Genomic DNA, 24,478 nt, shown 5'->3' on the forward strand with positions numbered 1-24,478 from the left:
TATTGCTCGTGTAGATCACGTTGGTATCATTTTTGACCAAGATGAAGAGTTTCGAGATATCCACTATGCACCAGGAGATCTTATGAATAAATCTGCTGATGATATCTGGACCTATTTACAAAATTTGAAAGGTGACTTAAAATATTACCAACGGGAAGGACTATTTAAAGTACTAAAATATTATGTAGATGTTTTCAGTAGCAAACCTGGTCAAGCCAATGTTGATGGTCATGACATCAAGGTTACAGAAGAATGTAATCCAAAAAGATTGAGGCCCTACCGTGTTCCTGTTTCACTTCAAGAGGAAGTCGATCGTCAAGTTAAAGAACTGTTAGAATGGGATCTTATAGAACCCAGTGACAGTGACTGGGCACATCCTATAGTATGTGTTGCAAAAAAGAATGGAGGCGTTAGACTGTGCATAGACTTCAGGCTTTTAAATAGCTTCACAATTCCGGACGCCTATCCGATGAAGATTGCTAAAGATTTACTATTCGAAATAGGGAAAGCCAAATTCATAACAGTTCTCAATTTAACCAAGGGATATTGGCAAATTCCTATGAAAGAAGAAGCTAAACCCTACACAGCATTTATCACTCATTCCAGCCATTACCAATGGAAAGTTCCCCCTTTCGGTTTGAAAAATGCTGGAAGTACCTTCCAAAAATCGATGGATAAGGTGCTTGCAAACCATAAGAACTACTGCCGTTCATATATTGATGATGTGGCAATATTTTCTGAAACTTGGGATGACCACCTCTATCACATCGACCAAGTGTTTCAGACACTGAGAAACGCAGGTCTAACCGCAAATCTAGAAAAGTGTGATTTCGGAAAGAGTCACGTGAAGTTTCTAGGACATGTAATAGGTTCTGGCACTCACTCTCCAGATCCTGAGGAGGTAGAAGTCATCAGAAATCTGTCTAAGCCTACCACTAAAAAAGAAGTCAGAAGTCTTTTAGGGCTAGCAAGCTACTATAGGGATTATATCCCAAATTTTTCTGAGATTGTTTTACCTCTAACAAAGCTTACAAAGAAGAATGTTCCAAATAATATTCCATGGGACTCTGAAAAAGAAGCAGCTTTCAACAAACTTAAAGAAGAGTTGATGCCATCTCTGCATACTCCGGACATCAGCAAGCCCTTTCAACTCTATACGGATGCATCTGCTTTCGCAATTGGAGCGTGTTTAGCTCAAAACGACGAACGTGGCAAAGAAATGCCCATAGCATTTTTCAGCAAGAAATTAACGCCCTGTCAACAACGATGGTCAACCATCGAACGAGAAGCATTTTGTGTCATCGAAGCCTTGAAAAATTTTGACACATGGATTTTCGGTGCCAAAGTGCAGATTGTGTCTGATCACAATCCCCTCACCTACTTGACCCAAAGCGCCCCTCATGGTGCTAAACTGTCTCGTTGGGCCTTAGCGTTACAACGGTATAACATGACTGTGACATACCGCAAAGGAAGTTCACATGGGAATGCTGATGCTTTGTCAAGGTTAGCTGTTAACTCTTTCTCTCTCAATGAACTCTGAGCAACATTGTCTCTACGGTGACGAATGTGCTTCTTGTAAGGGAACTTGTAAAGATCGTGACTTGTAAAGATCCTGACTTGTAAAGATCATGACTTATAAAGATCGTGACTTAAAGAGAACGTGAAATATAAATAATAGGACAAGAACTTGCATTTTACGGTGTGGCAACAAGAAGAGGATTCGGAAGATTTTTATATATATTTTTGTTTAGAGAGTTTAATGTTTTAATATTTTAATAGTTGTAAGAGTTTCAACTGTAGTAGTTAAGAGTTTAAAATTTTGATAGTTAAGAGCTGCAGTATTTATTTTTTTTTGGTTCTGTTTTAAAATTCAAATAAAAGTATTTTGTTCATTCTGAAAATTTAGCTTTATTCTTCCTACAAGATTCAATATTCATTATATTGAAATAAGGAGTGGATTTTTACTGGCGCAGTCGACAGGATCGGAGTTTCTCCGCATATAATTACGAACCAAAATAACTTAGGTGAGAGCTCAATTTACCTTGTAAACGTAAAATAATTAATTAAGATTATGAAAAGTTAATTATTATTTGCGTCATGGAATCTTAGTTTATTTAGTTGTCAAAGTAATGAATACGCCAGTGTTCAAATGTAATTTCGTTTGACTCGCCAGAGTAGGTGAACAACAACACATTAAGTATTGATTTCACTGATTGATTTTCATGCCGAATACAATTAAATTCATTGTGAATTATATTTAAATAGAAAAAGAAAAGAAAAAAAATTTAAATTTTATTATTATTATTATTATTATTATTATTATTTTTTATATAAAACTAAGAGTCTATTGGCTGAATAAAATCGAGACATGGCTTTTATGGGACGTGGGAAAAAAAAGGATTTGCTGGCTTTAGCTGCTGAATTAGAAATTCAAGTAGATCCAAGTATGAAAATCGTGGCGATAAAAAATGAATTAATTCAAAGTGATACATATGATGAAGCATTTGCTAAAGAAGTGTTTTTAACGATTATTGAAGAGAGGAAAAGAAAAGAAGAGATTGAGGAACAACGAAGGAAAGAAGAATTAGAAGCACAGCAGAAAAGAGCGCAAATGGAGTTTGAATTGAGGAAACTCGAAATTGAATCTCGTGTTCGACTAACACAAACTCCACCAACAAATGAAAATGGACATCATAATTTTGATTTAATTAAGCTTATTCCCAAATTCAATTTAAGACACGATGATATTGTGATTTATTTATCCTTATTTGAAAGACAAGCTAAAAGGACAAAGATTGATCCTAAAGATTGGGTTTCATGTTTATTGACTTTAATGCCATCTGAAATCATTCAATTAATTGGTAGGGAATCTGAAGAAAATTTTGAAGATTATGAGTACATTAAGGCCATTTTATTGAAGAGATTTAAATTAAATCCTGAAAGCTTTAGAAAAACATTTGTGATGCACCAAAAGAGCGCTGAAAAATCATGGAGAGATTTTTGCTACGAAATTACAAGTTATTTTGAAGAATGGATCAATGGTCTTGAAATCACAAATTTTGCCGCGTTAAAAGACTTGATTATTGCTGACCAAATTAAGAAAAGAGTACCCTATGAAGTAAGAGACCATCTTCTTGACGACTGGGCGAAGTTCGTTTCTCCAACCAAATTAACTGATAAACTTGACGAATATGACAGTATTCGTAATATCTCAAAACGGACTGGTGGTAATCCATCAGCAGACAGAACTAATAAAAAATGGCAACCTCATTCTCCACTTCCAGAAAGAGCTTTCAGAAATAAATCGCTGTCCGCTGAAAACACGCCAAGAGTGTACCCATCCCGTAAGAGTGACGAACCACAAAAGCCTAGTTTCAAACTAACTTGCTATAATTGTGGAAAAGAAGGTCATACATCTAAGTTATGTACCAAAAATCGGATACCAAGAAGTGCTTCTGCAACAGCACAAAACAACTTAATACAAACACAAGCACCCCTTACAGAAAAAGAAAAACCAGAAGTGCTAACTGCCAAAATCTCTATTCCTGTTTCAAAGTCAGTGGACGTGTCTAGAAACATAGATGAATTAAAACTTGTCAAAGTTAAATGTGGAGATATTATTCTAAATGGAATCGTAGACACGGGAGCACAAATTTCAGTAGTCCGTGAGAAATTGGTTGACAACATACCTTGCGAAGGAGAAAGTAAAATAGAGATATCTTCTGCTTTTGGTGAAAACGAAATTACTCCACTAAAGATTTTCCAGATGAAAATTGACGATGATTTTCACGGTAGAGTGTCCATTACGTGTGCTGTTTCAAAAAAGCTAGTTACCGATTTGCTATTGAGTTCTTCAGCTTATGAAACACTCTGTGGGAATATCGAATTGTTTAACTGTGATCGTTATTGGGATGCACCCCCCTTAGAGTACAAAGAGACAGATGATAAACCGTTACCAGTTGAAGAAAATACTACAAATTTGGCTGTTGTTAATCAGCTTTCCCAAGAAAACATAGAGTCTCGGAAAACAACGAATAGAGTAAGACTAGAATTCAAGACACATCAAGAACAAGACGAAAATCTGAAAAAAATGCTTTGAATGGGCAAATAAAAATCAAAATTCATATACTTTCGATGATGGCATATTACTTCATTCCGAATATATCTGTGGTGAAAACATTAAGCAAGTTGTGTTACCTTTAGAAAAAAGAAGGGAAGTCCTAAGAATGGCACACGAAATCCCTCTTGCCGGCCACCTCGGTGAGAAAAAGACAATTCAACGAATCAAGTACTCATTCTTTTGGCCTACTATTAAGAAAGATGTTAAAAAATTCTATGAAAGTTGTAAAGAATGCGAATTGAGGAGAACAGTTACGTACAAAGATCGAATCCCAATTCAACCTATTGTTAGACCGGAAACACCCTTTGAAGTATGGAGCGTGGATTGTATCGGGCCATTAGAACCTCCATCCAGGAGAGGTCATCGGTTTGTGATATGTGCAGTTGACCTATGCACCAGATGGGCAGAAGCCACCCCCGTCAAAGACATAAGTGCGAAAACAACATGCAACGTTTTGATGAGGCTTTTTACTCAAACTGGATTTCCAAAAGTGATTTGTTCCGACCAGGGAACTAATTTCACAGCCAAACTCACCCGAGCCTTTGAGAACTTACTTGGTGTGTCTCCACGATTCTCCACTCCAGGACACCCCGAGAGTATGGGTGCTGTCGAGCGGTGGAATAGAACCTTAAAAGAGATGATGAACAAAAATATCCAAGAACATGGCAGAAACTGGGATTTGCATCTTCCCTATCTCCTGTTTGCCTACAGAGAAGTGCCACATAGCACCACTGGTTTGTCTCCCTTCCAGATGGTATATGGAAGAATACCACCAGGACCATTATCTTTGCTGAAAGAGATATGGATAGGTGAACGTAGCATTCCAGTAACAGCTTCCCGTTCAATTGAAAATTATCTACAGGATCTTTTAGAAAAATTAAGAAAAGCTCATGACATTGCATTAGCAAATTCCAAAATATCTCAAGAAGAGTACACTTCAAGATACAATTTACGTTCTCAAGAAAAGACTTTCAATGTTGGGGACAAAGTCCTCGTGCTAATGCCATCATCATCACATAAATTGCTCAACACGTGGCAAGGACCAGCTACCGTGATCAAACTTACCAGGCCACACTCTGCCAAAATCGAAATGGAAAACGGAAGTATTAGAGAACTCCATGTAAATAAGTTAAGGCCTTATATTGCTCGTGTAGATCACGTTGGTATCATTTTTGACCAAGATGAAGAGTTTCGAGATATCCACTATGCACCAGGAGATCTTATGAATAAATCTGCTGATGATATCTGGACCTATTTACAAAATTTGAAAGGTGACTTAAAATATTACCAACGGGAAGGACTATTTAAAGTACTAAAATATTATGTAGATGTTTTCAGTAGCAAACCTGGTCAAGCCAATGTTGATGGTCATGACATCAAGGTTACAGAAGAATGTAATCCAAAAAGATTGAGGCCCTACCGTGTTCCTGTTTCACTTCAAGAGGAAGTCGATCGTCAAGTTAAAGAACTGTTAGAATGGGATCTTATAGAACCCAGTGACAGTGACTGGGCACATCCTATAGTATGTGTTGCAAAAAAGAATGGAGGCGTTAGACTGTGCATAGACTTCAGGCTTTTAAATAGCTTCACAATTCCGGACGCCTATCCGATGAAGATTGCTAAAGATTTACTATTCGAAATAGGGAAAGCCAAATTCATAACAGTTCTCAATTTAACCAAGGGATATTGGCAAATTCCTATGAAAGAAGAAGCTAAACCCTACACAGCATTTATCACTCATTCCAGCCATTACCAATGGAAAGTTCCCCCTTTCGGTTTGAAAAATGCTGGAAGTACCTTCCAAAAATCGATGGATAAGGTGCTTGCAAACCATAAGAACTACTGCCGTTCATATATTGATGATGTGGCAATATTTTCTGAAACTTGGGATGACCACCTCTATCACATCGACCAAGTGTTTCAGACACTGAGAAACGCAGGTCTAACCGCAAATCTAGAAAAGTGTGATTTCGGAAAGAGTCACGTGAAGTTTCTAGGACATGTAATAGGTTCTGGCACTCACTCTCCAGATCCTGAGGAGGTAGAAGTCATCAGAAATCTGTCTAAGCCTACCACTAAAAAAGAAGTCAGAAGTCTTTTAGGGCTAGCAAGCTACTATAGGGATTATATCCCAAATTTTTCTGAGATTGTTTTACCTCTAACAAAGCTTACAAAGAAGAATGTTCCAAATAATATTCCATGGGACTCTGAAAAAGAAGCAGCTTTCAACAAACTTAAAGAAGAGTTGATGCCATCTCTGCATACTCCGGACATCAGCAAGCCCTTTCAACTCTATACGGATGCATCTGCTTTCGCAATTGGAGCGTGTTTAGCTCAAAACGACGAACGTGGCAAAGAAATGCCCATAGCATTTTTCAGCAAGAAATTAACGCCCTGTCAACAACGATGGTCAACCATCGAACGAGAAGCATTTTGTGTCATCGAAGCCTTGAAAAATTTTGACACATGGATTTTCGGTGCCAAAGTGCAGATTGTGTCTGATCACAATCCCCTCACCTACTTGACCCAAAGCGCCCCTCATGGTGCTAAACTGTCTCGTTGGGCCTTAGCGTTACAACGGTATAACATGACTGTGACATACCGCAAAGGAAGTTCACATGGGAATGCTGATGCTTTGTCAAGGTTAGCTGTTAACTCTTTCTCTCTCAATGAACTCTGAGCAACATTGTCTCTACGGTGACGAATGTGCTTCTTGTAAGGGAACTTGTAAAGATCGTGACTTGTAAAGATCCTGACTTGTAAAGATCATGACTTATAAAGATCGTGACTTAAAGAGAACGTGAAATATAAATAATAGGACAAGAACTTGCATTTTACGGTGTGGCAACAAGAAGAGGATTCGGAAGATTTTTATATATATTTTTGTTTAGAGAGTTTAATGTTTTAATATTTTAATAGTTGTAAGAGTTTCAACTGTAGTAGTTAAGAGTTTAAAATTTTGATAGTTAAGAGCTGCAGTATTTATTTTTTTTTTTTGGTTCTGTTTTAAAATTCAAATAAAAGTATTTTGTTCATTCTGAAAATTTAGCTTTATTCTTCCTACAAGATTCAATATTCATTATATTGAAATAAGGAGTGGATTTTTACTGGCGCAGTCGACAGGATCGGAGTTTCTCCGCATATAATTACGAACCAAAATAACTTAGGTGAGAGCTCAATTTACCTTGTAAACGTAAAATAATTAATTAAGATTATGAAAAGTTAATTATTATTTCCGTCATGGAATCTTAGTTTATTTAGTTGTCAAAGTAATGAATACGCCAGTGTTCAAATGTAATTTCGTTTGACTCGCCAGAGTAGGTGAACAACAACACATTAAGTATTGATTTCACTGATTGATTTTCATGCCGAATACAATTAAATTCATTGTGAATTATATTTAAATAGAAAAAGAAAAGAAAAAAAAATTTAAATTTTATTATTATTATTATTATTATTATTATTATTTTTTTTTTTTATATAAAACTAAGAGTCTATTGGCTGAATAAAATCGAGACATGGCTTTTATGGGACGTGGGAAAAAAAAGGATTTGCTGGCTTTAGCTGCTGAATTAGAAATTCAAGTAGATCCAAGTATGAAAATCGTGGCGATAAAAAATGAATTAATTCAAAGTGATACATATGATGAAGCATTTGCTAAAGAAGTGTTTTTAACGATTATTGAAGAGAGGAAAAGAAAAGAAGAGATTGAGGAACAACGAAGGAAAGAAGAATTAGAAGCACAGCAGAAAAGAGCGCAAATGGAGTTTGAATTGAGGAAACTCGAAATTGAATCTCGTGTTCGACTAACACAAACTCCACCAACAAATGAAAATGGACATCATAATTTTGATTTAATTAAGCTTATTCCCAAATTCAATTTAAGACACGATGATATTGTGATTTATTTATCCTTATTTGAAAGACAAGCTAAAAGGACAAAGATTGATCCTAAAGATTGGGTTTCATGTTTATTGACTTTAATGCCATCTGAAATCATTCAATTAATTGGTAGGGAATCTGAAGAAAATTTTGAAGATTATGAGTACATTAAGGCCATTTTATTGAAGAGATTTAAATTAAATCCTGAAAGCTTTAGAAAAACATTTGTGATGCACCAAAAGAGCGCTGAAAAATCATGGAGAGATTTTTGCTACGAAATTACAAGTTATTTTGAAGAATGGATCAATGGTCTTGAAATCACAAATTTTGCCGCGTTAAAAGACTTGATTATTGCTGACCAAATTAAGAAAAGAGTACCCTATGAAGTAAGAGACCATCTTCTTGACGACTGGGCGAAGTTCGTTTCTCCAACCAAATTAACTGATAAACTTGACGAATATGACAGTATTCGTAATATCTCAAAACGGACTGGTGGTAATCCATCAGCAGACAGAACTAATAAAAAATGGCAACCTCATTCTCCACTTCCAGAAAGAGCTTTCAGAAATAAATCGCTGTCCGCTGAAAACACGCCAAGAGTGTACCCATCCCGTAAGAGTGACGAACCACAAAAGCCTAGTTTCAAACTAACTTGCTATAATTGTGGAAAAGAAGGTCATACATCTAAGTTATGTACCAAAAATCGGATACCAAGAAGTGCTTCTGCAACAGCACAAAACAACTTAATACAAACACAAGCACCCCTTACAGAAAAAGAAAAACCAGAAGTGCTAACTGCCAAAATCTCTATTCCTGTTTCAAAGTCAGTGGACGTGTCTAGAAACATAGATGAATTAAAACTTGTCAAAGTTAAATGTGGAGATATTATTCTAAATGGAATCGTAGACACGGGAGCACAAATTTCAGTAGTCCGTGAGAAATTGGTTGACAACATACCTTGCGAAGGAGAAAGTAAAATAGAGATATCTTCTGCTTTTGGTGAAAACGAAATTACTCCACTAAAGATTTTCCAGATGAAAATTGACGATGATTTTCACGGTAGAGTGTCCATTACGTGTGCTGTTTCAAAAAAGCTAGTTACCGATTTGCTATTGAGTTCTTCAGCTTATGAAACACTCTGTGGGAATATCGAATTGTTTAACTGTGATCGTTATTGGGATGCACCCCCCTTAGAGTACAAAGAGACAGATGATAAACCGTTACCAGTTGAAGAAAATACTACAAATTTGGCTGTTGTTAATCAGCTTTCCCAAGAAAACATAGAGTCTCGGAAAACAACGAATAGAGTAAGACTAGAATTCAAGACACATCAAGAACAAGACGAAAATCTGAAAAAAATGCTTTGAATGGGCAAATAAAAATCAAAATTCATATACTTTCGATGATGGCATATTACTTCATTCCGAATATATCTGTGGTGAAAACATTAAGCAAGTTGTGTTACCTTTAGAAAAAAGAAGGGAAGTCCTAAGAATGGCACACGAAATCCCTCTTGCCGGCCACCTCGGTGAGAAAAAGACAATTCAACGAATCAAGTACTCATTCTTTTGGCCTACTATTAAGAAAGATGTTAAAAAATTCTATGAAAGTTGTAAAGAATGCGAATTGAGGAGAACAGTTACGTACAAAGATCGAATCCCAATTCAACCTATTGTTAGACCGGAAACACCCTTTGAAGTATGGAGCGTGGATTGTATCGGGCCATTAGAACCTCCATCCAGGAGAGGTCATCGGTTTGTGATATGTGCAGTTGACCTATGCACCAGATGGGCAGAAGCCACCCCCGTCAAAGACATAAGTGCGAAAACAACATGCAACGTTTTGATGAGGCTTTTTACTCAAACTGGATTTCCAAAAGTGATTTGTTCCGACCAGGGAACTAATTTCACAGCCAAACTCACCCGAGCCTTTGAGAACTTACTTGGTGTGTCTCCACGATTCTCCACTCCAGGACACCCCGAGAGTATGGGTGCTGTCGAGCGGTGGAATAGAACCTTAAAAGAGATGATGAACAAAAATATCCAAGAACATGGCAGAAACTGGGATTTGCATCTTCCCTATCTCCTGTTTGCCTACAGAGAAGTGCCACATAGCACCACTGGTTTGTCTCCCTTCCAGATGGTATATGGAAGAATACCACCAGGACCATTATCTTTGCTGAAAGAGATATGGATAGGTGAACGTAGCATTCCAGTAACAGCTTCCCGTTCAATTGAAAATTATCTACAGGATCTTTTAGAAAAATTAAGAAAAGCTCATGACATTGCATTAGCAAATTCCAAAATATCTCAAGAAGAGTACACTTCAAGATACAATTTACGTTCTCAAGAAAAGACTTTCAATGTTGGGGACAAAGTCCTCGTGCTAATGCCATCATCATCACATAAATTGCTCAACACGTGGCAAGGACCAGCTACCGTGATCAAACTTACCAGGCCACACTCTGCCAAAATCGAAATGGAAAACGGAAGTATTAGAGAACTCCATGTAAATAAGTTAAGGCCTTATATTGCTCGTGTAGATCACGTTGGTATCATTTTTGACCAAGATGAAGAGTTTCGAGATATCCACTATGCACCAGGAGATCTTATGAATAAATCTGCTGATGATATCTGGACCTATTTACAAAATTTGAAAGGTGACTTAAAATATTACCAACGGGAAGGACTATTTAAAGTACTAAAATATTATGTAGATGTTTTCAGTAGCAAACCTGGTCAAGCCAATGTTGATGGTCATGACATCAAGGTTACAGAAGAATGTAATCCAAAAAGATTGAGGCCCTACCGTGTTCCTGTTTCACTTCAAGAGGAAGTCGATCGTCAAGTTAAAGAACTGTTAGAATGGGATCTTATAGAACCCAGTGACAGTGACTGGGCACATCCTATAGTATGTGTTGCAAAAAAGAATGGAGGCGTTAGACTGTGCATAGACTTCAGGCTTTTAAATAGCTTCACAATTCCGGACGCCTATCCGATGAAGATTGCTAAAGATTTACTATTCGAAATAGGGAAAGCCAAATTCATAACAGTTCTCAATTTAACCAAGGGATATTGGCAAATTCCTATGAAAGAAGAAGCTAAACCTTACACAGCATTTATCACTCATTCCAGCCATTACCAATGGAAAGTTCCCCCTTTCGGTTTGAAAAATGCTGGAAGTACCTTCCAAAAATCGATGGATAAGGTGCTTGCAAACCATAAGAACTACTGCCGTTCATATATTGATGATGTGGCAATATTTTCTGAAACTTGGGATGACCACCTCTATCACATCGACCAAGTGTTTCAGACACTGAGAAACGCAGGTCTAACCGCAAATCTAGAAAAGTGTGATTTCGGAAAGAGTCACGTGAAGTTTCTAGGACATGTAATAGGTTCTGGCACTCACTCTCCAGATCCTGAGGAGGTAGAAGTCATCAGAAATCTGTCTAAGCCTACCACTAAAAAAGAAGTCAGAAGTCTTTTAGGGCTAGCAAGCTACTATAGGGATTATATCCCAAATTTTTCTGAGATTGTTTTACCTCTAACAAAGCTTACAAAGAAGAATGTTCCAAATAATATTCCATGGGACTCTGAAAAAGAAGCAGCTTTCAACAAACTTAAAGAAGAGTTGATGCCATCTCTGCATACTCCGGACATCAGCAAGCCCTTTCAACTCTATACGGATGCATCTGCTTTCGCAATTGGAGCGTGTTTAGCTCAAAACGACGAACGTGGCAAAGAAATGCCCATAGCATTTTTCAGCAAGAAATTAACGCCCTGTCAACAACGATGGTCAACCATCGAACGAGAAGCATTTTGTGTCATCGAAGCCTTGAAAAAATTTGACACATGGATTTTCGGTGCCAAAGTGCAGATTGTGTCTGATCACAATCCCCTCACCTACTTGACCCAAAGCGCCCCTCATGGTGCTAAACTGTCTCGTTGGGCCTTAGCGTTACAACGGTATAACATGACTGTGACATACCGCAAAGGAAGTTCACATGGGAATGCTGATGCTTTGTCAAGGTTAGCTGTTAACTCTTTCTCTCTCAATGAACTCTGAGCAACATTGTCTCTACGGTGACGAATGTGCTTCTTGTGGGGGAACTTGTAAAGATCGTGACTTGTAAAGATCCTGACTTGTAAAGATCATGACTTATAAAGATCGTGACTTAAAGAGAACGTGAAATATAAATAATAGGACAAGAACTTGCATTTTACGGTGTGGCAACAAGAAGAGGATTCGGAAGATTTTTATATATATTTTTGTTTAGAGAGTTTAATGTTTTAATATTTTAATAGTTGTAAGAGTTTCAACTGTAGTAGTTAAGAGTTTAAAATTTTGATAGTTAAGAGCTGCAGTATTTATTTTTTTGGTTCAGTTTTAAAATTCAAATAAAAGTATTTTGTTCATTCTGAAAATTTAGCTTTAATCTTCCTATAAGATTCAATATTCATTATATTGAAATAAGGAGTGGATTTTTACTTGCACAAACTAGATGACAGTAATTAATCCATAGAGCACTAGGAAAAGGTTTCCTCTGACGCTAGGCATTTTACACCAACTAGTGGAAATAACTCTTTTGAAGGCGACACAGTACCAGTGAAAGAAACCAACATTTAAGGAATTTCAAATATAATACCGGATTCTGACGATAAAATCAGTAATGTTGACGAACATTAGAATAATTTAAGTGATGAAACTGGCTATACCGAAACACACTACGAACTAAAGGATTCAGGTCAAGAATCGCTTTTATATATGGTTTTAAATATCTACAAAGAAAAAGGATTGTGCGAAAGGGAAGACAAAGACTCTTATTAAAACGAATGTTGGGAAAACTTAAGACAGCTTGTAAGGATCTTAAGTTTTACTAACGTTTATTTTATTTTAAATCTTTACTATCACTTCTTATTTTCTACTTCCGGCCAGAATTATAAGCGTGAAGGAGTTTATGCAAAGTTGTCTGGCGAACGCCAAGTATTTAAGTGTGGCCTTTTTGCCAAGCAGAAGAGAGGAAGCCGTGAGTTCGAAGCAGGCCGCTTACCTTAGAAGTTACGCAGTTGCTACTTTGCCTTCCAGGCCAGAAGTTTTAATCCTCTTGATAAATTAAACGTATTGTAGTGTTCACAGTCTCTGTGCTACATACGCTTCCTGTTATTATAAGGCCAATCTTATTCTAAAGTTAAATTAGAGTTTAGTTTTATTTTGATATCTTTTAAGTTAGACCCCGAGTGGAGGGTCATTGTATTCCGAAGTACGGAAGTCATTGTATATAAAGAAAAAATAAAGGGTTTTGTATACCCTTCGTCTGTATCCTGTCTACTTACTACAATTAGTGAACATAGCTTTAGTAAGCTCTCTGTTCTAGTCAGGTCATTGTATGTTTCCGAAGAAGGATAGAAGAAACATTGAACCTGATAGTGGCGCCCGACGAAGAATAACCATGGCCGAGTTTCAAGAAGAACCTGTGCTGCCTGCAGAAACAGCTCAGAATCCAGAAATGCCAGCTGCCGCCCTGGAAGGATTTGGGTATATTGTCCAGACCATGCGCGCTTCGATGAAACCAGAAGCAACGTTTAATGGAAACTCACAGGTAACCAGTTTTTTGGAAAAATTGGATGACCACTTCATGCTCTACCCCGTGCACGAGTTTCAAAAAGTTACCTTAGCTACCAGCGCTTTGAGGGGCCAAGCGCTTAACTGGTTCAAATGTATCGGCAGAAGTCTCTTGGGTCAAGCAGGAAGTCCCACCTATACCTACGAAAATTTCAAGACTGCCCTACTAAAAGCCTTCCCTGTTGTAAGGGATCGTGCGAAATTAGAAACAGAACTTTTCAGTATATATCAACAAAGAATGGAAAACATCTCGAGTTTTATTTTAAGAAAAATTCACGTTTTCAAGCTCTTGTATGGAAACCGTCCGGATCCTGAAATAATTCAAGTGATTTTGCCGAGGTTACTACCCCAAGTGCAAGACTTTATTGAATTGAGAAATCCGACTACACTGGAAAAATTATTTGAGCTAGCAATCCAGTTTGAAAGTAGAAGAACGGCGGACGTCGAAAGAAGACGCCAATATCAACAGCGAAACCAATTTGGTACGCCAAGACTACAGCAAACTCAAGCACATGGCTACGGAGAAAAAGCGAATCAGTGGGCAAGGAAACCCGAGCATTCAAAAACAGCCGGCGAACGTCGACAGTTCAATAGCAACCCAGGAAAAAAGTCTCAAGGCCAGTGGAGAAAGAAGGAAAGCACCGAAAGAAAAAATAATTTAAACTAAAACGGATTTCTGCTGACGAGAGAGTGCGGAAATCCGAAGGCCACGAAAACCCCTCTTCCTACAAGTTAAATACAGTAATGGTGAAAAATTTAACTCTTCCGAAGATTGAAGTCTTGGTAAATAATATCCCGGCCACCGCACTCCTGGATACCGGCGCGCAGTGTTCCTGTGTGGCAGAAGTCTTTTTTAGAAAGTATTTTCGCAAATACCGCATATATAATGCGGATAATACAACAGTATTAGCGGCGCAAGGAGAACAATGTAAGTGCGTAGGTAAAGTACCTTTGTACATCCGTATAAAGGACGAACAAGTAAAGGTGATGTATTTTATAGTAAAGAATTTGCAAGCACACTTAATACTAGGAATAGACTTTCTTTCAGACGCACAAGCTACACTGGATTTTAACGAAGCGTCTCTTAAGCTGACGATGAAACCAGTGCGTGTAGAAAAGGTTGAACCGCCGAGGTTAAATCTTGACCACTTGCCTAATGACGAGCAAGATAGAATCCGACAAGTGGTAAGTGAATTTGCTTCCTTATTTAGTGATATTCCAGGATTTACCCAGGTTACTAACCATAGTATTGACACCGGAGATGCATTGCCGGTTCGTCAAAAACCATACCGGTATGATAAGAATAAGGAAAAAATTATAGAATGGCATATTACCGATATGCTACGTAAAAAGATCGTAACGCCTATCTCAAGTAGTTATGCTAGTCCGGTGGTTTTATGTAAGAAAAATAATGATTATCCTTTGGAGCATCCAAAAAGGTGGAGATTCGCTATTGATTACCGTAAATTAAATTCCATAACGAAATATCCGGTATATCCGTTACCAATTATAGAAGAAATTTTAAGGAACATAAAATCAACCAAATTTATGACGACTTTAGACTTAACGAATGGTTATTTTCAAATAGGGATCAGGCCTGAGGACGTGCCTAAGACTGCTTTTATAACCAAGTCTGGCACTTATGCATTTTTGCGAATGCCGTTTGGCCTTTCAGGCGCCCCAGCAACATTTCAGCGATGCATGGACATTGTGTTAAGACCTGTTCTCGGAAAGTCCACATTTATCTATTTAGACGATATCATTATTACTAGTGATAATCTAGACCAACATGTACAGGATTTAAGACAGGTGTTTTCTTTATTAAATGAGGCCGGTCTAAAAGTTAATGTCGAAAAGTGCAAATTTGCAGCCCCTGAATTAAAATATTTAGGTTACAAAATATCGCAAAAAGGGATCGAGACAGATGAATCAAAAATAATCGCTGTACAAAAGTATCCGACTCCAAACACGGCAAAGAAGCTCTCTTCTTTTCTAGGACTTTGTTCATATTATAGGTCCTTTATAAAAGATTTTGCGGCTATCGCTGAGCCATTGTTAAAATTAAAAAGGAAAAAGGCAAGATTCTCGTGGACGGCCGAAGCCAATAGTGCTTTCAAAAAATTAAAACAAGCATTAACGCAAGCCCCTGTGTTGAAATTTCCTGAAAAGGATGAAAATTTAGAAATTTCAGCGGATGCTTCGGATTATGCGGTAGGAGCGGTACTTTCGCAAAATCAGCAGCCAGTGGCATTTTTTAGCCGAACTTTAAATCAAACACAAAGAAACTATTCCGCGACCGAGAGAGAGGCACTTGCAGTTCTGTTAGCAGTGCAAAAGTTCCGAGTCTATTTTGGAAAGGCGCCGATAACAGTATATTCTGATCATGCGGCGGTAACTAGATTGTACTCTGGAAAAAATTTATCCCCAAGGTTAATAAGATGGGCACTCAAGCTGCAAGAATATAATCTGGTAATCAAGCATACCCCCGGAAAGGAAAATATCGTAGCAGATGCCCTGTCACGAATTAAATTAGACGAACAGGGTAATACCGTAAAAGTTGCAATGCTGACAGCGTGTACAATAAATTCCCGAGAAACTGTAATAACCGAACTGGGTAAGGATCCTGAGTTTGGAAGTATTTATGAGTATTTGAAGGATCCTGAAAATTTTAGCCACCAAGATATTGTGGCGATAAGAAATAGGGCGGCCCATTACGAACTAATAGATGGTCTATTATTTTATACAAAAACTACGAATTCCAACAACGAATTTCGACCTGTTATCCCAGCTAGTCTTAGATTAAATATCCTGCAAGAGCTCCATGACAGCCCTTTAGCTTCTCATGCTGGTATTCGAAAAACTACTCAACGCGTACGCGAGGCAGTCTACTTTCCTGAACTGCAAAAGTTAACAAGGGCGTATGTCCAGTCCTGCCCAACATGTCAAGCCGTTAATTATATTAATTTCCGCCCGGCCGGGTTTCTAAATAGTATTAAATCCGAATTTCCAAATAAAATAATCGGCATCGATTTATTGGGCCCTTTCCCAAAAAGTCAGTTAAACAAAAGTCGCTATCTCCTTGTTATAGTTGATCATTTTAGTAAATGGACCGAAATTGTTCCCTTAAAACGAGCCTCCGCGAAATTAGTTACCGATTCTATTTTAAATAAATATATTTTAAAATACGGGGCGCCCCTAAAAGTTATATCGGATAATGGTCCTCAATTTGTAAGTAATATATTTGAAGACATGTGCCAAAAACTGGGCATACGTCATTTAAAAATGGTCCCGTATCGGCTGCAATCAAATATAGCGGAACGGGTCAACAGAAATATAGTGAAAATTATCCGTAGTTATGTTAAAAATTTTCATAAAAGCTGGGATAACTATGTCAATGAATTTGCTTTCGCCCTTAGGACCGCAAAACATGATACAACGGGAAAAACTCCTGCTGAGTTATTTCTAGGCAGAAAGGTTATAACACCGTTAGATAAACTATTTTACGTGCAACAAAGAGCCCCAGAATTTAAAATGGGTGATATAGAAAAACTAATAAAAGAAGCAAAAAAGAATACGGAAGTAGCACAAAGAAAACAAAAATTGTATTATGACTTGAAACGACGGGGAGTAACTTATAAAGTAGGGGATGAAGTACTAAAAATTAAGCATTCACTTTCTTCAGCACCAGAAGATAAAACTGCCAAATTTTTTCCACGCTTTGAAGGACCACATGTTATAGAAAAAATAACTCACGCTGTTGTAGTGTTAAAGGCAAGAAATGGTGAAACCTGTTCCGCAAACATTGACCAGATAAAACCATTCTATGACCGTAATAAAATGCAAATCTTTTCAGATCTTTTGCAGGATCCGGTACGGCAGACACCGCAGGTACAAGTTCCAGAGGTGGGAAAACGACAAGTACAAGGGCAAGCCAATGAGAGACAGGAGCAAGTGAAAAGAAAATTGCCCCGCGGAAAAATTGAAGGTACAAAGAAAAAGAAGCCGTTCCACCGTCCAAAAAACAGAGTTCACGAACACCCCCAGAATGAAGAAGGGAGAAGGACGACGTATGTGGAAAAGACCGGGAGAAAGGACGGCAACTATAACCCGGCTGTGAAACGGAAGATTGACTCATCCGACAGAACTCTCCGCAGCAAAAGTCGCCGAACTGCGGAAGGGCCATCAGCGGCGGAGGAAAAAGTACAAGAAAAATTTGAACGGCCAACAACGAGGTCCAAGCAGGATCACGACAGAAGTTTCCCGGTTCCACCAAGACCAGCTGCCTTCAAACGGCCAAGACCACAAGCAGAGGACAGAAGGAAGATGTTCAAGGGTGGCCGTAGTGGTGAAAAACGGAAGCTTCCAGAGGAAAGCACTGAAGGGCGAGCCCGTACAAGAAGGAGGATCAACCAAGCTACTATCTCCTATACCTTTAAAGACTGGGCCCAGAAAAGGATGTCTGAATATTACAAAGATAAGTAAAATTTTATGTTACTTTACAAACTTAAGTTAATCTTTCATTCTTACTGCAAGTGGCAGATTTCAAGAAGTTTTACCTCATGCGAGGTCTACCTTTATCGCCAAAAGGGCGAGAAATGAGTTGTGACCGATTTTCTTATTATGTTTTTCAATTTCTCGCGCGTAAAACTAAAGTTGATGTATAATAGCGTTGTGTAAAGACTTAAATATTGTAAAAAGTTATTGTATAAATTTTATTTAAAACATTCTAACAAGAAAGAAGTTTTAGTCTGAAAGACTTTTTGAAATGTAGTATTATTTCAATGTAGAAAGAATTGGCACTTGCTTTGAAAAGAATAGAAGTTAACAATGTACTACTAATGTATGTTTTCAAATGTGTAAAATTAACGGCATCTTGATATGTTCTTGTATACATGTGAACTGTTATTTTGAATGTTTAGAAATACCGTGATAGGGTAAAAGTGAAAGTAATGTTAAAAAATTTGTTATTCGTGTGACTGTAAAGATTAAATCATGGTGAATATGTGTTAAAGGTTGAATGATGTAGATAGGCTCTCTGACGCTACACTTTAGAGTTAGCCACTTTCAGAATAGTACCTCAGGGTCTAGAGTTGAAATTAGGGTGTGTTAAGAGGTCTCGTATGTTGAATTTTAACACGTTAGTGTTTTGATTGTAGGAGGAAGTGTTGAACACATAGACAGAAACACATTCGTGTTTGGTGTTTTTACAACACATGTCAGAGAGCACGGGGAGAGATAATTAAAATAGTCATGAATGAAATAAGAATGTTAAGAAAAGTATATTCTATATGTTATTTTCAATGTCATTCTGTAACATTTCATTAAACTAGTTTTCCTTCCAGATCTCTGGAAGGAACCAGAATTGAATAAAGCTCCTGTTTAGATGCAGTACAGATGAAAAAGAAAAAAGATTGTTGTATATTCCGGGAGCTGCTATTGTAACAAATTTCTTTCTTTTAAAATTTTCTAGTTTCTAGCTAAGTTATGACTGTAAAAGGTTGGCCTCGCGTTAGTTTCTAGAGCTAAAAGTTTTCAACAAGGTCGTTTTAGACCTCAGTTTCAAACTAATTAACTCTGGCGGGAAGTATGTAAGGATCTTAAGTTTTACTAACGTTTATTTTATTTTAAATCTTTACTATCACTTCTTATTTTCTACTTCCGGCCAGAATTATAAGCGTGAAGGAGTTTATGCAAAGTTGTCTGGCGAACGCCAAGTATTTAAGTGTGGCCTTTTTGCCAAGCAGAAGAGAGGAAGCCGTGAGTTCGAAGCAGGCCGCTTACCTTAGAAGTTACGCAGTTGCTACTTTGCCTTCCAGGCCAGAGGTTTTAATCCTCTTGATAAATTAAACGTATTGTAGTGTTCACAGTCTCTGTGCTACATACGCTTCCTGTTATTATAAGGCCAATCTTATTCTAAAGTTAAATTAGAGTTTAGTTTTATTTTGATATCTTTTAAGTTAGACCCCGAGTGGAGGGTCATTGTATTCCGAAGTACGGAAGTCATTGTATATAAAGAAAAAATAAAGGGTTTTGTATACCCTTCGTCTGTATCCTGTCTGCTTACTACAATTAGTGAACATAGCTTTAGTAAGCTCTCTGTTCTAGTCAGGTCATTGTATGTTTCCGAAGAAGGATAGAAGAAACATTGAACCTGATAAGCTCTTCTAGACCCCAAAGACGATCCTCTTGAAGTTTCCTTGTCAACGCGTTAAGGAAAGAATACGCTGAACGAAAATTAAAAGATCAAGGACAAAATAACACTAATCTTTCTGTCGAAGAGTCTGCGCAACAACCTGAAACTGAACTACTAACAACAGAACATAACAGAAATCTGTCAACTAATTTAGCCGACCTTTGGACAAAATACTTTGGAACGGATTCCTCTGATACTAGTCAGTTTACACCAAAGAATGGAAATAAGTGCTTTGGAAGAAATACAGGAACTATGAAAGAAAGCTTCACTTACGGAATTTCAAATATAATGACGATACGATTAATTTCATGATTCTGACGATAATTTTGTGAGCGGTGGCGAGCATGAGAATAATTTAAGTGACAGAACTGGCTATACCGAAACACACTACGAATTAAACTATTCAGATCAAAAATCGCTCTTAAATACGGAAAAGGTCAAAACACGTGTTCTAAAACCCGAAAGCGATTCTCTTCACGATTTCCTTGTCAAGGCGTTAGCGAATGAATACCCTGAACGAAAATTAAAAGAGAATCAAGAACAAAATAACACGGAACATTCCGCCGACGAATCTGCGCAACAATCTAAAATTGAACAACAGAATACAACGGATTCCTTTCAAATGATTATCGTGCTTATCATGTTAACTCTCTTGTTAGAAAAAATAATGTCATTCGTAAAGCAATAGAAGGGCATACACCTATACTTCTTTCTCTATATAATATCACTGGCATGTATATTAGATATTGCAGTGGAATTTAGTTCAAGAAATGAAATGACTTTTTTACTGCCTTAGTCAGTTTTGTAATGCATGAGTCACCATTAAACTGGAAAAAGCAAACGAAAACCTAAATTGAAGAAATGTATTGAAAAATATTTTCTTTGCATAAAATGCGAATTGATGTACAGTTTAAAATTTAAATATAGTTTCTCAAATGTAAATATAATTCGGCGACAAATACGATCTTAATTATACTGCTGTAGATCTAGTTAACATAGATAGCAAAAGGAATACAAATGCAAAAATATATGAGAGCATTGTCCGTTCTAATGCTATCAATACTTAATATTATTACAAAAACTGTTTCCCTGTGACGAATGTTCAAAGACATTCAATCAGAATTTGTAAGAAATATTTTTCAAAATTAGAAAGATTTCGGAATAAAAACATATTTTAAGATTAGTTAGAGAATGTTTCTCACTTAGTATTCGTGTGCCTTGTTCTGTAGAATAGAGAAGTATTCATTTCATTTAAATTTGACTTTAAGTAAGACATATACAGGGTTTTCATTATTTATCATTGGATCTCTACCATCTTCTTACTTATGTAGAAAAACAATTTAAACAGTTATAAGCATATATAATTGCGAAATATATATTTAAAAATACGCAGATCAATAATGTACGGGAATATTTTAAACACGAAAATACACTTCTACAATTATAACATCTTGGTTCCTTACTCTTACTAGGTATAGCCGCGTGCTTTATTTTCTGTGTTGGTAATTGAATAACTCTTAGGCTTTGAATCTCTAGCATGAATTTTCTCATAAATTTTTAATTTCTCTAGTTCAGAAATTGTTTTACACTCATGCAAAATAATTTTGTTCCTACTTTGATCAGGTATTCTATTAATTACATAATCAATAATGGATGAATCATCAACAGAACTACTACTGGCTATTTCGCGCATTGCTATTAAATTCTGAGAAATGAATTCACCAGGTTTTAAAATGTCTTTTTTGTAACTCGTTATGAGCCCACCAGCGGCCGAGCGGTAAAGTCGCTGAACACTGGTAGTTCGGTCCGAGGTTCGAATCCCGCGAACGGGCTGGCTGCATGGGCGTTTTCGTGGTTTTCCCCATGTGTAACGTGTATATGAGCCAGTTTCCCTTAGAAAGTCCTCTAAGAGGAGGGACGAAGGCATCCCTCCTCTTAGGCAGATAGCCCTCGAGGCTTTGCCATAACCACACACACACACACACACACACACAGTAACTCGTTATGAAATTATGCACAATTTATTTTAGAAAAAAATTCAGACAGAAGATTTTCTTTAACATGTCCCATGACACAATATCTTTCAGAGACCAAATAAATACTTTAGTAGAACCAGTACGCAGTTTTTTGGTAAACACAATCTTTTTAAATTCATATAATCTAAATAATTTAAAAGATCCTTCTAGATCGCGAATGAAAGATTCCTCTGGATATGTATAAAGTCTATTTAATTCCGAAACATTTTCTAAAATGTCACGGATATGTAATGGCATATTACTAGGCTTCGTAACATTTTCGTCTATTGAATTATTTACGAGAGATGATTCTGACTTAACGGTATTAACATCATCATCGTTATCAGAATCGTGAACACTTTCGTTTCCGAATAACTCGTCATCGTCATCAATTTCGCGTTGTAAAAGCTTAAAATTCCAAAGATTTCAATATAAAATTACAGTTTTTATCAGCATTAAACTCATAATTACGGTGTAATAAATTACACACAGAAATGAAATCGCTTGCAGTAAAAGCCTGAAGTAATTTTTGTTTCGTTTCCACATCAAAATCCAAGGAGGTTAGAATAGAAGGAGGGAGGGTTCGCAGTTTCCTCCACTATCGGGGAATGAAACTCCACGGAACAAGCGGCGTCCATGTTTGTTACTTCAAAACATTGCAATACGGTAGTGAAACGTACGTGTTTGTAAGCTGTTTTATGCATGAATTTTCCAGTAAAAAATATGTTAAATTTATAATGAAATGCTTCGCTATTGTTAGTTTTTTGTTTTAAAGTTATAAAGATGGTATCTGTAATTTACTAAGTACAGAAAATCATTAAGAAATATTTCGAAATCTAAATGCACGTGTATAACATTAAAGCCTTTAAAAATTATGTTTCTGTATAATTTCAAGAATTTATTTAGGTTTTATTAGCAACTTCTCGGGTATACTTTCCAATTGTTTCTTTAAGAAGTGATATTTCTGATTTATTCGCAATATTATTATAATTTATTAAAGAATCAGTTTTACCTGAAATTAATAGCAGATAATTATCTCAAAAAGTGGTAAAATGTTGATTTTTTTTTAAATGAAAGTTTTAAATAGATTCTTTTCACAACCAACAACCTTATATCAACAAGAAAATAAATATTAATAAAATAAAACAGATTTATGTGATTTCAATGATTTCAGTTTATGCCCGTTTCATATTTATGAATCTCAAAGAAATTACCTTGAATTAAGCTGAATTACAGAAGTATGCCTATAAAAAGTTTTGGATATATCTTTTCACATGTTCAATTGTGTACATATTTTACTTACGTTTATCGCTATACTGCCCAGAAATTTGTAAGCTTATGCAAAAACATTTTAACAACAGAACAGTTTATCTTATCAAATGCACAAATTATATTCGTAACAGTTCACAAAACTTAAGAATGAATAATAATTAATACATAAAGAAAAGCGTTGCTTTATTTAACACCTTTACAATTCATAAAAATAGTAACAATTGATTTCTTACTTTTCATGAATATTATAAAACGAATTATCTAAGCGTTCAAATTATACAGTTTAAATCCTAGCATATATCATTGTATGTTAAGGAACGAAGATACCAGGTGTAAGCAAAAACATTAAAATGTATTTAACATGTTTCGATTATTATTAAGTCTTTTTTGTCACATCTGGAAAGAAAAAAACATGACATTGTAATATTTTTAACATATTTATGAAATTACATAAAAAAAGACAATCAATAACTTAAGAGTGAACAGTAATCCCAGGAATATTTTTCGAAAATTTATTTGTGCATCCATATGCAATATAAGCTGACATGCTTAAAAGAAAAGGGGGGGGGGAATGTTACAATTACAGACTTCCTTGCACAAGTCACAGCGATAACAGTAACATGGCCGCCAAGCTTCACCGTTTGAGTTGAACCTTCCCTCCTTCTATTTTAACCTCCTTGTCAAAATCAGATGGAAAACCAGAAAATGCAGGCAATTTTGTTCTATTTTTCCTATCAGTAGTTCTTAATATATCCTAAAGTTCCAAATATAATTTAATGAAATGTTTTACAGACCTTGTAGGACCAGTACTTAAAGAATAAAAAATTCAAGTGATAGAATCATGTGTAGTCATTTTCACTATTCTTACAAGCATTAATATCCAAGTAAATACGTTCGAAACAAACTTACTCGTTCCTAAGTCGTAATCTTTCATTCATTGTCGTGATTCATTCCTTATCTTAGGCTCATTCCGAACTGAGCCTCCAAAATATGTAGAGTTTTACTTTGGCGTCTGAGTCACTTCATAAAATGGCTAAAACTTTCTTAAGTCTAGGAAAATTATATTCACCAGGCCAACTGACATTTTAACTTGAACATTTAATGAAGATTATCAACTATTTTACACACTATTGAAAATGGGAAAAAGGAGCATAAATATTTACAGGAAATTTGTCACAGTAAATAAAAATGAAAAGTTCTGTCAGCTTTGTAATATCGTACAACTTCTATTAATGCGTCTTAAACATCTTTTGTTGTCATAGAGGCCTCGTCTGCGTTTTTTAACGGCAATCAGACCATTTGTCGGTTGTGAAAGATGACATCTCACATTATTCACTTTGTAATCAGATTGATTTAAATAAAAATGCATTG

The 24,478-nt window shown here is 36.4% G+C and overlaps 1 long non-coding RNA gene across 1 annotated transcript in view; it reads right to left on the reverse strand.

The window, feature by feature from the left end:
• Positions 1-24,031, reverse strand: part of LOC118205518 (uncharacterized) — a 154,994-nt gene extending 130,963 nt beyond the window's left edge. Inside the window, exon 1 of the long non-coding RNA XR_015044410.1 lies at positions 24,017-24,031. This is a non-coding gene — a long non-coding RNA (uncharacterized LOC118205518). The remainder of the gene's footprint in view (positions 1-24,016) is intronic.
• Positions 24,032-24,478: the final 447 nt, after the last annotated feature.

The sequence above is a fragment of the Stegodyphus dumicola genome, chromosome 12 (genome assembly GCF_044657685.1).
Source record: "Stegodyphus dumicola isolate Sdum_Otavi_A_Nest chromosome 12, ASM4465768v1".
Classification (NCBI taxonomy): domain Eukaryota; kingdom Metazoa; phylum Arthropoda; class Arachnida; order Araneae; family Eresidae; genus Stegodyphus; species Stegodyphus dumicola.